The sequence below is a fragment of the Ranitomeya imitator genome, chromosome 2, assembly GCF_032444005.1.
Source record: "Ranitomeya imitator isolate aRanImi1 chromosome 2, aRanImi1.pri, whole genome shotgun sequence".
In the NCBI taxonomy this organism is placed as follows: Eukaryota; Metazoa; Chordata; class Amphibia; order Anura; family Dendrobatidae; genus Ranitomeya; species Ranitomeya imitator.
This window is the reverse complement of record NC_091283.1, coordinates 170588535-170599860: the sequence shown is the minus strand read 5'-3', so window position 1 is coordinate 170599860 and position 11326 is coordinate 170588535. Positions and strand designations below refer to the sequence as shown.

At 45.6% G+C, this 11326-nt stretch overlaps 1 long non-coding RNA gene across 1 annotated transcript; it reads right to left on the bottom strand.

Moving 5' to 3' along the window:
- Window positions 1–509: 509 nt before the first annotated feature.
- On the bottom strand, window positions 510–5206 carry LOC138667277 (uncharacterized). Its single transcript, XR_011318684.1, has 2 exons — window positions 4836–5206; window positions 510–1145 (listed from the first exon to the last, which is right to left on the bottom strand). It is a non-coding gene; the product is annotated as an uncharacterized lncRNA (long non-coding RNA).
- Window positions 5207–11326: the final 6120 nt, after the last annotated feature.

The window sequence follows — 11326 nt, the reverse complement described above, 5'->3', positions numbered from 1 at the left end:
CTAAAGTACCAGGGAAGTGTCAGTCTTTCCCTGGCACCATTACTATCGGGATGGACTTTGTGCATCCAGCTATGGTCACACTCCACTATAAAATAATCATAGGCACCTGCACCCAGTTTAGGGTGGCAATGACTAGACCCCCCCCAAAGAAATAACGGTAGAGCCCTCGACCAATAGATAATTTACTATATACCCCCTCATTACTCCATTATTTCCTCTCCTACAACTCACAAAGAATAATGTGCTTTCCTCCCTGTTTACAGTCTGAATAAGCTGCCCTCCTGAATATTGAATGCTTTCCCCCGCTCCATATTTTTATCTGTTGTGTACTATCTCCATCACTGACAGAAGGGTTTGTATGGTGGTGATATTTGTGCACCGAATGGCAGTTCTGCAATATATAAACATTTGGGGGGAAAAAATGTGCTTTGCCAAAAACTTCCAATGGCTTAGAAGCATCTGGCCACCACTGAATCGATGGATCTGTTGGTACAAATGACAGAAAAGTATCAGTAACAAACTCCAACAACTTTATTTTTCACATATTTGCCGTCTGTTATTTACAAAGTTCTTGAAGTCCATAAAATACTGTTTGTACACCACCAACACAACTAGGGATTCCTGGAAAACACGTAGCCGTTAGAGGGTGGTCTATCTCTGCCAGCTCACATGCATAGTATACCCTCCGGTAAATTAGTTCTCATCTTCTCAAGTCAGTAGGAACAAGTAACATCACAGAGGTGTGAGTCTCAACATGCCCCATGCCAGTCTTTTATGCCATTAGCTCCTAGCGAATTGACAACCTGCATGGGGTCAGTCCACAGGAGGACGTATTCAATGTGTGGCGCCTGGAGCCAAGTCTTGAAACTTCACGAGTCTTGTTCAGTTGTGGCACTTTCAACTTCAGACCTGAAATGCGTGGCTTCAGCTTACACCATCAAACATTAACCGTGCCGATCTCTGTGTCATTCCCAGTTTTACTACAAACTGGCAGAACAGACAAGTAGCTCACTCATCTTGAAACCTCCATCTTTTAAGCTTTGCGGAAAATCCTCCCAGGTTTGCGGTAGTCCCTGGTGCGGTCCCTCTTGACTGTATTCATGGTAAGCGGTGAGAGGCCCATGCGTGACGAAGATCGAGTGTAGCTGCAGAGAAAATGAGAATGCTGAGTTAATTCCATACATTGACATTTTGTTGATTTATTATTATTGTTGATTTATTGGAAACCTCTTCCCAACGCCCCACCTTTTGTGCGGGGACCCTTAAAGTCAGGGTACTGCCTTATCATCCTGAATGATGTATATGGGCTGGCTAGGGGCAAGGTGAGACGTAGCAGAAGCTGTAAAGGGGGTTAGAGCACTGTGGGATGCAGTTTGCATGGCCAAGAATGTAGGATGGTGAGGAGGTCTTTGAGCACCTGTGGAGGTGCCTGGTTCCCACCATAGAAATGTTAAAGGGGTAGCCCCAAAACCGGGGATAGATGATATATGTATGATTGCTTGTGGTCGGCTGCTGAGATCCCCACCTGTCCCTTGTGTGACTGGAGCAGTAGTGAGCAGGACTGCTAGCCATAGAGGTTGTTAAAGCCAGAAGTGAAGATGCCATAAAGGAAGACTATGCTACGGGACCAGTCCTCCTTTTTCTATGGCCTGTGCGAACCTGGATCGGACTCTATATAATCACAGCAGCAGAACCACAGAAAAGGGAATGACCAAACATGAGGCCTGGTGAATGTCGCCAGCCATGAACGCTCAGTAGAATAGCAGCCAGTAAAGAAATGATCAGCAGACATGGTAGTGAGACGGCCGCCAGCTTCCTCCCTCTCTCCATTGCCTTGTGTTCCTCCTTCCAATATGGCAGGACACAGACGACAGCCTGTAAGACATGTGCACATCCAGGGTGCCACCTGGCAGCTAGGAGAATGACACTGGTGATGTCAAATATTGAAAATAATAACGCCAAATTATTACTAAACAACGAGAGAAAGCATAAAAATCCCGGAGAACGGGTGGGAAGTCCCTAATGATGTATACGCTAGGCACATGCTGCGCTGAACCTCTAATCTTTACCAAGGAAAGGTCAAATATTGACGATTATTTCATCTTAAAATTAGGAAATTCGTCAAGAGATCTGTAATATCCAATGGATGCAGGACTCTACTGGATCTACTATGCTCTTGCTGCAGGGGGCAAGCCAACTGGAGCAGCCCACCGATTACAGCTGCCAGGGAATCTAGTTCATGTAACAGATGGAGAGCTCCCCTTTATTTTATTTTGTACGTCAGGCAAGAACCACGAGATTATCCTGAAGCTGATGGAGGAGAAGTAAACACTACTTGTATTGTGTGTAATCGGTCTGAAAAATGTGCAGAATTCTAAACGGTTTATTCACTGACTTATGAGCAGACGCTGTACTGTACAGGAGCGGCACTGGTTAATCCTACATGAATGGAGACCTTTTCATTGTAATAGCCATCCCCTTCTGTGACCTAAATCACATGACCGTCTGTGGCAGACGTAGCTTGTCCTCCCCTTGCCCGGGGCGGCCCTTGCCATATATTGCAATATCCCCACTTGTGGGCATCCCCTCTTGCCCCCTGGACATATGCCCCTCCACCCCGTGTACCTACACCACTGCTTCTAGGCTTGTATTTGGGCAGCAGTGTACCTCCATGCACAGAATTACTTTTTGGGAGGCTTTTTATTGCTTATATCCCTTTTTTGGAAAACCAGAGTAACAACCAATATGCTCACCAAGTTACAGCTGCCATATGTATTCTCTCCTCAATGATATTTATGTGCAACTCTATGGCATTTATCACTGGGTGGATTTGCTTTTCAGGAGTCTGGGAAAGCTGGGCTCTGGCACCATGCTGCTAATTCACTCCTATGGATTGCATTCTACAGGGAGGTGATAAATCGGTCATATAGAAACCAACTGGCAATGAAAGAGGGTGGAGCAGCAATGCAGGGTTAATAATGATGTCATGTCCATGCGAAACGTGAACTGATACCATAAGGCTATGCTCACACGTTGCATTTTTGCTGCTTTTTTAATATGCAAATTTTAAGCTGCTTTTTACAGCACCAGCAAAGTCTGAGATTTGAGAAATCCCATGCACACACATTGGCTTATTTTCCTGACTGATTTGGAAAACTGCTGCCTTTTTGCAAACTACTGCAGTCACTTCTTTCAGCGTATTTTCAGCATTTTTTCACCCACAGGAAGCAATGGGGAAGTGCAAAAAAGCAGCAAAAAACACACACATATCAGTTTTTGGTGCAAAAACCTAAGGAAGTTAAACCTTGCTTTTTGGGGGGGGCACTAAACTTTATCAACAGGCACAAGAGATAACCAAAACGCAGCCATGACAACACCACAAAATCTCAGGAAAACCTGCTTTTTGTAAGCAACTTCTGTACTGCCAAGGGAGCAGGTTTTGCCTGCGGAGGAAAAACGCAGCAAAAACGCATCGTGTGAACATAGCCCAATTCTGTGGGGTTTTCTGCAGAGCTTCATCATCTGCATGTGAAATAAACACTGGCTCACTGACCGATGGTGGGAACCCTATGCCCTCAGACCCCCACACTGCTTAGATATCTGGGCTTTGCATTTACAGCAGTCCCCTAATATTAGGCTGCAGTGTGAACGCCTCACGTAATAGCAGAGCACAGGTGGGCTCGCTGATGGCAGAACTGGTATCGCACATGCCCACTGAATTCTGTACTGCCATGGACATGAGATTTGGGGGGTTGATGCATTTGCAATTCCTATAGATACTATTGCTTAAAATGTATTTACTTTATAATAAACAAAGACTTTTAAGGTGTCACAGCCTCAATAAATTATAAATTATAAGTTTTATGCAGCCAAAATATGACCCCAGTACCCTAGAAAGGGGGGAACAAATTACATGCATTTGTTTATGGAAGTAAACCAAAATGGATGCTGTTGGAGGCATACATTTTCTAGGATGCCATACAGTTAATGCAGCAGTCTTCAGCTATATGTGTGATAGAAGGAAGTACATAGGTGTGTGAGAGGCCAGGGGCGGCTCTGTGTCCCTCTGCTCCCAGCTGAGGGTGACCGCGACCCCCAAGGTAGAACTTACATTCTTGGGTACCTCTGGATTATATATCGGAGGTGCGTTATTTTATTCATCCTTCGCCCACCACACTGTCGGACACGCACTGAAGAGGCCCCTGTGCAAGAACAATACAGTATATGGGCCCTCTGCAGTCCAATAATTCATTATAAAGCACAATTCCACCTGCTTTGGAGATGGTAGTGGCCCCCTTGCCTCTAGGTGGTAGTGGCCCCCTTGCCTCTAGGTGGTAGTGGCCCCCTTGCCTCTAGGTGGTAGTGGCCCCCTTGCCTCTAGGTGGTAGTGGCCCCCCTTGCCTATAGATCAGTGTTTCTCAACTCCAGTCATCAAGACCCCACAACCGGTCATGTTTTCAGGATTTCCTTAGTATTGCACAGGTGATAATTTCATCACCTGCTCAAGCATTAATTCCAGCACCCGTGCAATACAAAGGAAATCCTGAAAACATGACCTGTTGTGGGGTCTTGAGGACTGGAGTTGAGAAACACTGATCTAGATGGTAGGTGCCCCCTTGCCTCTACGTGGTAGTGGACCCCTTGCCTCTAGGTGGTAGTGCCCCCTTGCTTCTACATGGTAGTGGCCCCCTTTGCTTCTACATGGTAGTGGCCCCCTTGCCTCTTGGGCCATTGCAGCCGCACAGAGTGCTGGTACCCGCAGCTGGTATCGCACACACATCTGGAGGCGTCTGCTGCACTGGCTGCATTCCTGCAGCGTGGGGATGGGCGCTCACCTGGAGGACCACACTGGTCCAGGCTTCTTCTTGGGTTTGCACGCCAGTTTCTTATACTCCATCCATCCACTGACCAGCTCCTGCAGGATCACCATGTACAGGAGGAAGATGAGGATCCTGGGGTCGATCTGCGGAAGCTCGGACTCCAGCTCCCCTGACATGGCAGACAATAGAGAGGTGGATCAGCTGCGGACGAGGAGACGGAGGATCTGACTGCTGAGGAAGCGGCGGTGTACAGGAGATGGATGCATGAATGATGCAGAGCCCTCCGGGGGGCGGAGGAGGAGGGGGACGCAACAGCAAGCAGAGATGTATCTACAGCACAGGCTGCATCCGTGCCTGTGTCCACAGCATTGTCCTCGCCTTATCCTGAGGCTGCTCTCTCCCCAACCCCTGTACTATCATCCATCTGCCAGCAAGAGGCGACCATCAGCCCCGACCTGCCATACTGGAGGAATGATATGTGTATGCTTCCATTAGTAATAATTTATATACCTTATTAAGGTGAATTTATCAATATTACTTTTGAAAATGGAAAAAAATGCCCCTTGGTGTATAACTCCCCAGCCCCTCAACCCTGTAATATGACATTCAACCCCTCATCTCTGGTGTATAATCTCTGACCCTATTGCCCCCATCATATAACTTCCTGCCTTCACCCCCAGTGTATAACATATGGCCCCTCACCTCCAGTGTAAAACAGCTGGTTCTGTGCCCCCAGTGTATAACATATGGCCCCTCGCCCCCCTGGTGTATAACATGCGCCCTTCACCTCCCAATTTAAAACATCTTGCCTGTTGCCCCACCGATGTAAAACCTACAGCCCTTCGTCCTGCACGGTAAATAATGTTCGGCCCCTCACCCCATGTGTATAGCCTCTGGCTCCCTTGCCTCTGGTCTATAACATACAGCCCCTCACCCCCAGTTCATAACATACGGCCCCTCACTCCCAGTGTACAGTTATATGAAAAAGTTTGGGCATCCCTATTAATCTTAAGCTTAACGTTTTATAAAAATTGTTTTTTTTTTTGCAACAGCTATTTCAGCTTCATATATCTAATAACTGTTGGACACAGTAATGTTTCTGCCTTGAAATGAGGTTTATTGTACTAACAGAAAATGTGCAATCTGCATTTAAACAAAATTTGACAGGTGCATAAGTATGGGCACCCCACCAGAAAAGTTACATTAATATTTAGTAGATCCTCTTTTTGCAAAAATAACAGCCTCTAGTCGCTTCCTGTAGCTTTTAATGAGTTCCTGGATCCTGGATGAAGGTATTTTTGACCATTCCTCTTTCCAAAACAATTCCAGTTCAGCTAAGTTTTATGGTCGCCGAGCATGGACAGCCCTCTTCAAATGATCCCACAGATGTTCAATGATATTCAGGTCTGGGGACTGGGATGGCCATTCCAGAACAGTGTAATTGTTCCTCTGCATGAATGCCTGAGTAGATTTGGAGCGGTGTTTTGGATCATTGTCTTGCTGAAAGATCCATCCCCTGCGTAACTTCAACTTTGTCACTGATTCATGAACATTATTGTCAAGAATCTGCTGATACTAAGAGGAATCCATGCGTCCCTCAACTTTAAAAAGATTCCCGGTGCCGGCATTGGCTGGCCACACAGCCCCAAAGCATGATGGAACCTCCACCAAATTTTACTGTGGGTAGCAAGTGTTTTTCTTGGAATGCTGTGTTTTTTGGCCGCCATGCATAGCGCCTTTTTGTATGACCAAACAACTCAATCTTGGTTTCATCAGTCCACAGGACCTTTTTCCAAAAAGAAATTGGCTTCTCCAAATGTGCTTTTGCATACCTAAGTCGACTCTGTTTGTGGCGTGCTTGCAGAAACGGCTTCTTTCGCATCACTCTCCCATACAGCTTCTCCTTGTGCAAAGTGCGTTGTATAGTTGACCAATGCATAGTGACACCATCTGCAGCAAGTTGATGCTGCAGCTCTCTGGAGGTGGTCTGAGGATTGGCCTTGACTGATCTCACCATTCTTCTTCTCTGCCTTTCTGATGTTTTTCTTGGCCTGCCACTTCTGGCCTTAACAAGAACTGTACCTGTGTTCTTCCATTTCCTTACTATGTTCCTCACAGTGGAAATTGACAGGTTAAATCTCTGAGACAGCTTTTTGTATCCTTCCCCTGAACAACTATGTTGAATAATCTTTGTTTTCAGATCATTAGACAGATGTTTTGAGGAGCCCATGATGCCCCTCTTCAAAGGAGATTCAAACAGGAGAATAACTTGCAAGTGGCCACTTTAAGTAGCTTTTCTCATGATTGCATAGACCTGGCTATAAAGTTCAAAGCTCAATGAGGTTAAAAAACAAAAAAAAGTGCTTTAGTAAGTCAGTAAAAAGTAGGTAGGAGTATTTAAAACAAGAAAATAAGGGTGCCCATACTTATGCACCTGTCAAATTTTGTTTGAATGCAGATTGCACGTTTTCTGTTAGTACAATAAACCTCATTTCAAGGCAGAAACATTACTGTGTCCAACAGTTATTAGATATATGAAACAGAAATAGCTGTTGCAAAAAAACAATTTTTCTAAAACATTAAGCTTAAGATTAATAGGGGTGCCCAAACTTTTTCATATAACTGTATAACATCTGGTTCTTCGCCCCCAGTGTATAACATCAGACCCCTCAACCCTAGTGTATAACATCTGGTTCTTCGCCTCCAGTGTATAACATCTGACCCCTTGCCCCCGGTGTATAACATACAGTCCCTCACCCCCCAATGTATAACGTACGGCCCCTCGCCTCCAGTGTATAACATACGGCCCCTTGCTCCAGTGTATAACATACGGCCCCTCACCCCCCAATGTATAACGTACGGCCCCTCACCCCCAGTGTATAACTGATGAAAATGAAAGAGGATAATGTGTGCAAAACTGTAAAGCGCTGCGGAATATGTTAGCGCTATATAAAAATAAAGATTATTATCTGGTTCTTTGCCCCCAGTCTATAACATACAGCCTCTCACCCCCCAGTGTAAAACATCTGGTTCTTTGCCCCAGTGTATAGCATGTGGCCCTTCACCCCCTGGTGTATAATGGCCAGCCCCTCACCCCCAGTGTATAACATCTGATTTCTGTATGAACCTTATCTTGTGGTCACCCCTTGGTATGAAGGGAACATGCTAACAGGAGGTGGGATTGTTAACTCTCATTTTCATGGCTGATGAGGAGAAAAGGTGCAAGATCCTGACCTGTGGTAATGTGGGGACTCCCAGGCTTGAAAGGTTCACATGCTGAAAAGTGATGGAGAACTCCAGTTTCCATGGTAACAGCAGTTGCCAAGATGTAGACGTGCTCACCTCACACTGGCAGCATGGACCAGCTTGCTAGACAGGCGGCACATCATAATCCTGGCATGTATTCCAGACATCTGCGCACCACCGCCGCGCCACACGGCAAACAGAACCGTAATGCCCAGATCCATGTGCCGAGCCGCGACCTGCACGAGGGAACGGAGACGGAGAAGTGATAATGTCCTGCGGCTCCTACAGTCCTACAGCACACCTGATCTACACACAATCACCCGTCTCGGGTTTTCTTTTTCTTTAAACCCTTTTCTTTTTCTTCTTGTGTTTCTTTGTTGCTGTTTTTGTGACAAATGAGTAAATTTAGAGTAAAATGTAAAATATTCCTCAAATTGTAAAAAAAATTTCTGACAGACCTAAAAATGCTCTGAAGAAGGAATGGAGGATGGCTGCAAATAATGAATCTGGTGAAAAAAAACAAAAAGCAAAAAAAAAACAAATCTAAAAACTCTAAACTTCACCCACAATGGTGGACATAAAAAAAGAACACAAACGGGTGAATACGGAAATAATAAACTGTAAAAAGGCACAAATTAAATAAAGATTACAGCAAAAATGAAAACGCTAAAAAAGCTTAAATGTAATAACGTATACCCCTCTATACATTGTATATAGTCACTGATGTATATACTTCCTGTATACACTGTATATAGTCACTGATGTATATACCCTGTATACACTGTATATAGTCCCTGATGTATATACAGTGGGGCAAAAAAGTATTTAGTCAGTCAGCAATAGTGCAAGTTCCACCACTTAAAAAGATGAGAGGCGTCTGTAATTTACATCATAGGTAGACCTCAACTATGGGAGACAAACTGAGAAAAAAAAATCCAGAAAATCACATTGTCTGTTTTTTTAACATTTTATTTGCATATTATGGTGGAAAATAAGTATTTGGTCAGAAACAAACAATCAAGATTTCTGGCTCTCACAGACCTGTAACTTCTTTAAGAGTCTCCTATTTCCTCCACTCATTACCTGTAGTAATGGCACCTGTTTAAACTTGCTATCAGTATAAAAAGACACCTGTGCACACCCTCAGTCTGACTCCAAACTCCACTATGGTGAAGACCAAAGAGCTGTCAAAGGACACCAGAAACAAAATTGTAGCCCTGCACCAGGCTGGGAAGACTGAATCTGCAATAGCCAACCAGCTTGGAGTGAAGAAATCAACAGTGGGCGCAATAATTAGAAAATGGAAGACATACAAGACCACTGATAATCTCCCTCGATCTGGGGCTCCACGCAAAATCCCACCCTGTGGGGTCAGAATGATCACAAGAACGGTGAGCAAAAATCCCAGAACCACGCGGGGGAACCTAGTGAATGAACTGCAGAGAGCTGGGACCAATGTAACAAGGCCTACCATAAGTAACACACTACGCCACCATGGACTCAGATCCTGCAGTGCCAGACATGTCCCACTGCTTAAGCCAGTACATGTCCGGGCCCGTCTGAAGTTTGCTAGAGAGCATTTGGATGATCCAGAGGAGTTTTGGGAGAATGTCCTATGGTCTGATGAAACCAAACTGGAACTGTTTGGTAGAAACACAACTTGTCGTGTTTGGAGGAAAAAGAATACTGAGTTGCATCCATCAAACACCATACCTACTGTAAAGCATGGTGGTGGAAACATCATGCTTAGGGGCTGTTTCTCTGCAAAGGGGCCAGGACGACTGATCCGGGTACATGAAAGAATGAATGGGGCCATGTATTGTGAGATTTTGAGTGCAAACCTCCTTCCATCAGCAAGGGCATTGAAGATGAAACGTGGCTGGGTCTTTCAACATGACAATGATCCAAAGCACACCGCCAGGGCAACGAAGGAGTGGCTTCGTAAGAAGCATTTCAAGGTCCTGGAGTGGCCTAGCCAGTCTCCAGATCTCAACGCTATAGAAAACCTTTGGAGGGAGTTGAAAGTCCGTGTTGCCAAGCGAAAAGCCAAAAACATCACTGCTCTAGAGGAGATCTGCATGGAGGAATGGGCCAACATACCAACAACAGTGTGTGGCAACCTTGTGAAAACTTACAGAAAACGTTTGACCTCTGTCATTGCCAACAAAGGATATATTACAAAGTATTGAGATGAAATTTTGTTTCTGACCAAATACTTATTTTCCACCATAATATGCAAATAAAATGTTAAAAAAAACAGACAATGTGATTTTCTGGATTTTTTTTTCTCAGTTTGTCTCCCATAGTTGAGGTCTACCTATGATGTAAATTACAGACGCCTCTCATCTTTTTAAGTGGTGGAACTTGCACTATTGCTGACTGACTAAATACCGTATATACTCGAGTATAAGCCGAGATTTTCAGCCCATTTTTTGGGGCTGAAAGTCCCCCTCTCGGCTTATACTCGAGTCATATACCCGGGTGTCAGCAGGGGAGGGGGAGCGGGGGCTGTGTAATCATACTTACCTGCTCCCAGCGCGGTCCCTGCAGTCCCTGGCTTCTCCGGCGCTGCAGATTCTTCCTGCACTGAGCGGTCACATGGCACCGCTCATTACAGAAATGAATAGGCGGCTCCACCCCTATAGGGGAGGAGCCGCATATTCATTGCTGTAAATGATCGGTGCCATGTGACCGCTCAATTACAGGAAGAAGCTGCAGCGCCGGAGAAGCCAGGGACTGCAGGGACCGCGCCGCAGCAGATAAGGGGAGCGCAGCGCTATAATTACCTGCTCCTCGCTCCGGCTCCGTCTGCAGCGTCCTCTAGCAGTGACGCTCAGGTTAGAGGGCGCTGTGACGTAGTCAGTGCGCGCCCTCTGCTGAGCGTCAGTGCTGGAGACGGAGCCGCAGAGGAGCAGGTAAATATTGAAAGCGCCACCGTCCTGAGAAGAGAGGTGAGTATGTGATTTTTTTTTTTTTATGGCAGCACCAGCAGCATTCTAAGGAGCACCTATGGGGCCATAAAGGTGCAGAGCATATAAGGGGCACAGCATTATAAGGAGTACCTATGGGGCCATAAAGGTGCAGAGCATATATGGGGCACAGCATTATAAGGAGTACCTATGGGGCCATAAAGGTGCAGAGCATATATGGGGCACAGCATTATAAGGAGCACCTATGGGGCCATAAAGGTGCAGAGCATATATGGGGCACAGCATTATAAGGAGCACCTATGGGGCCATAAAGGTGCAGAGCATATATGG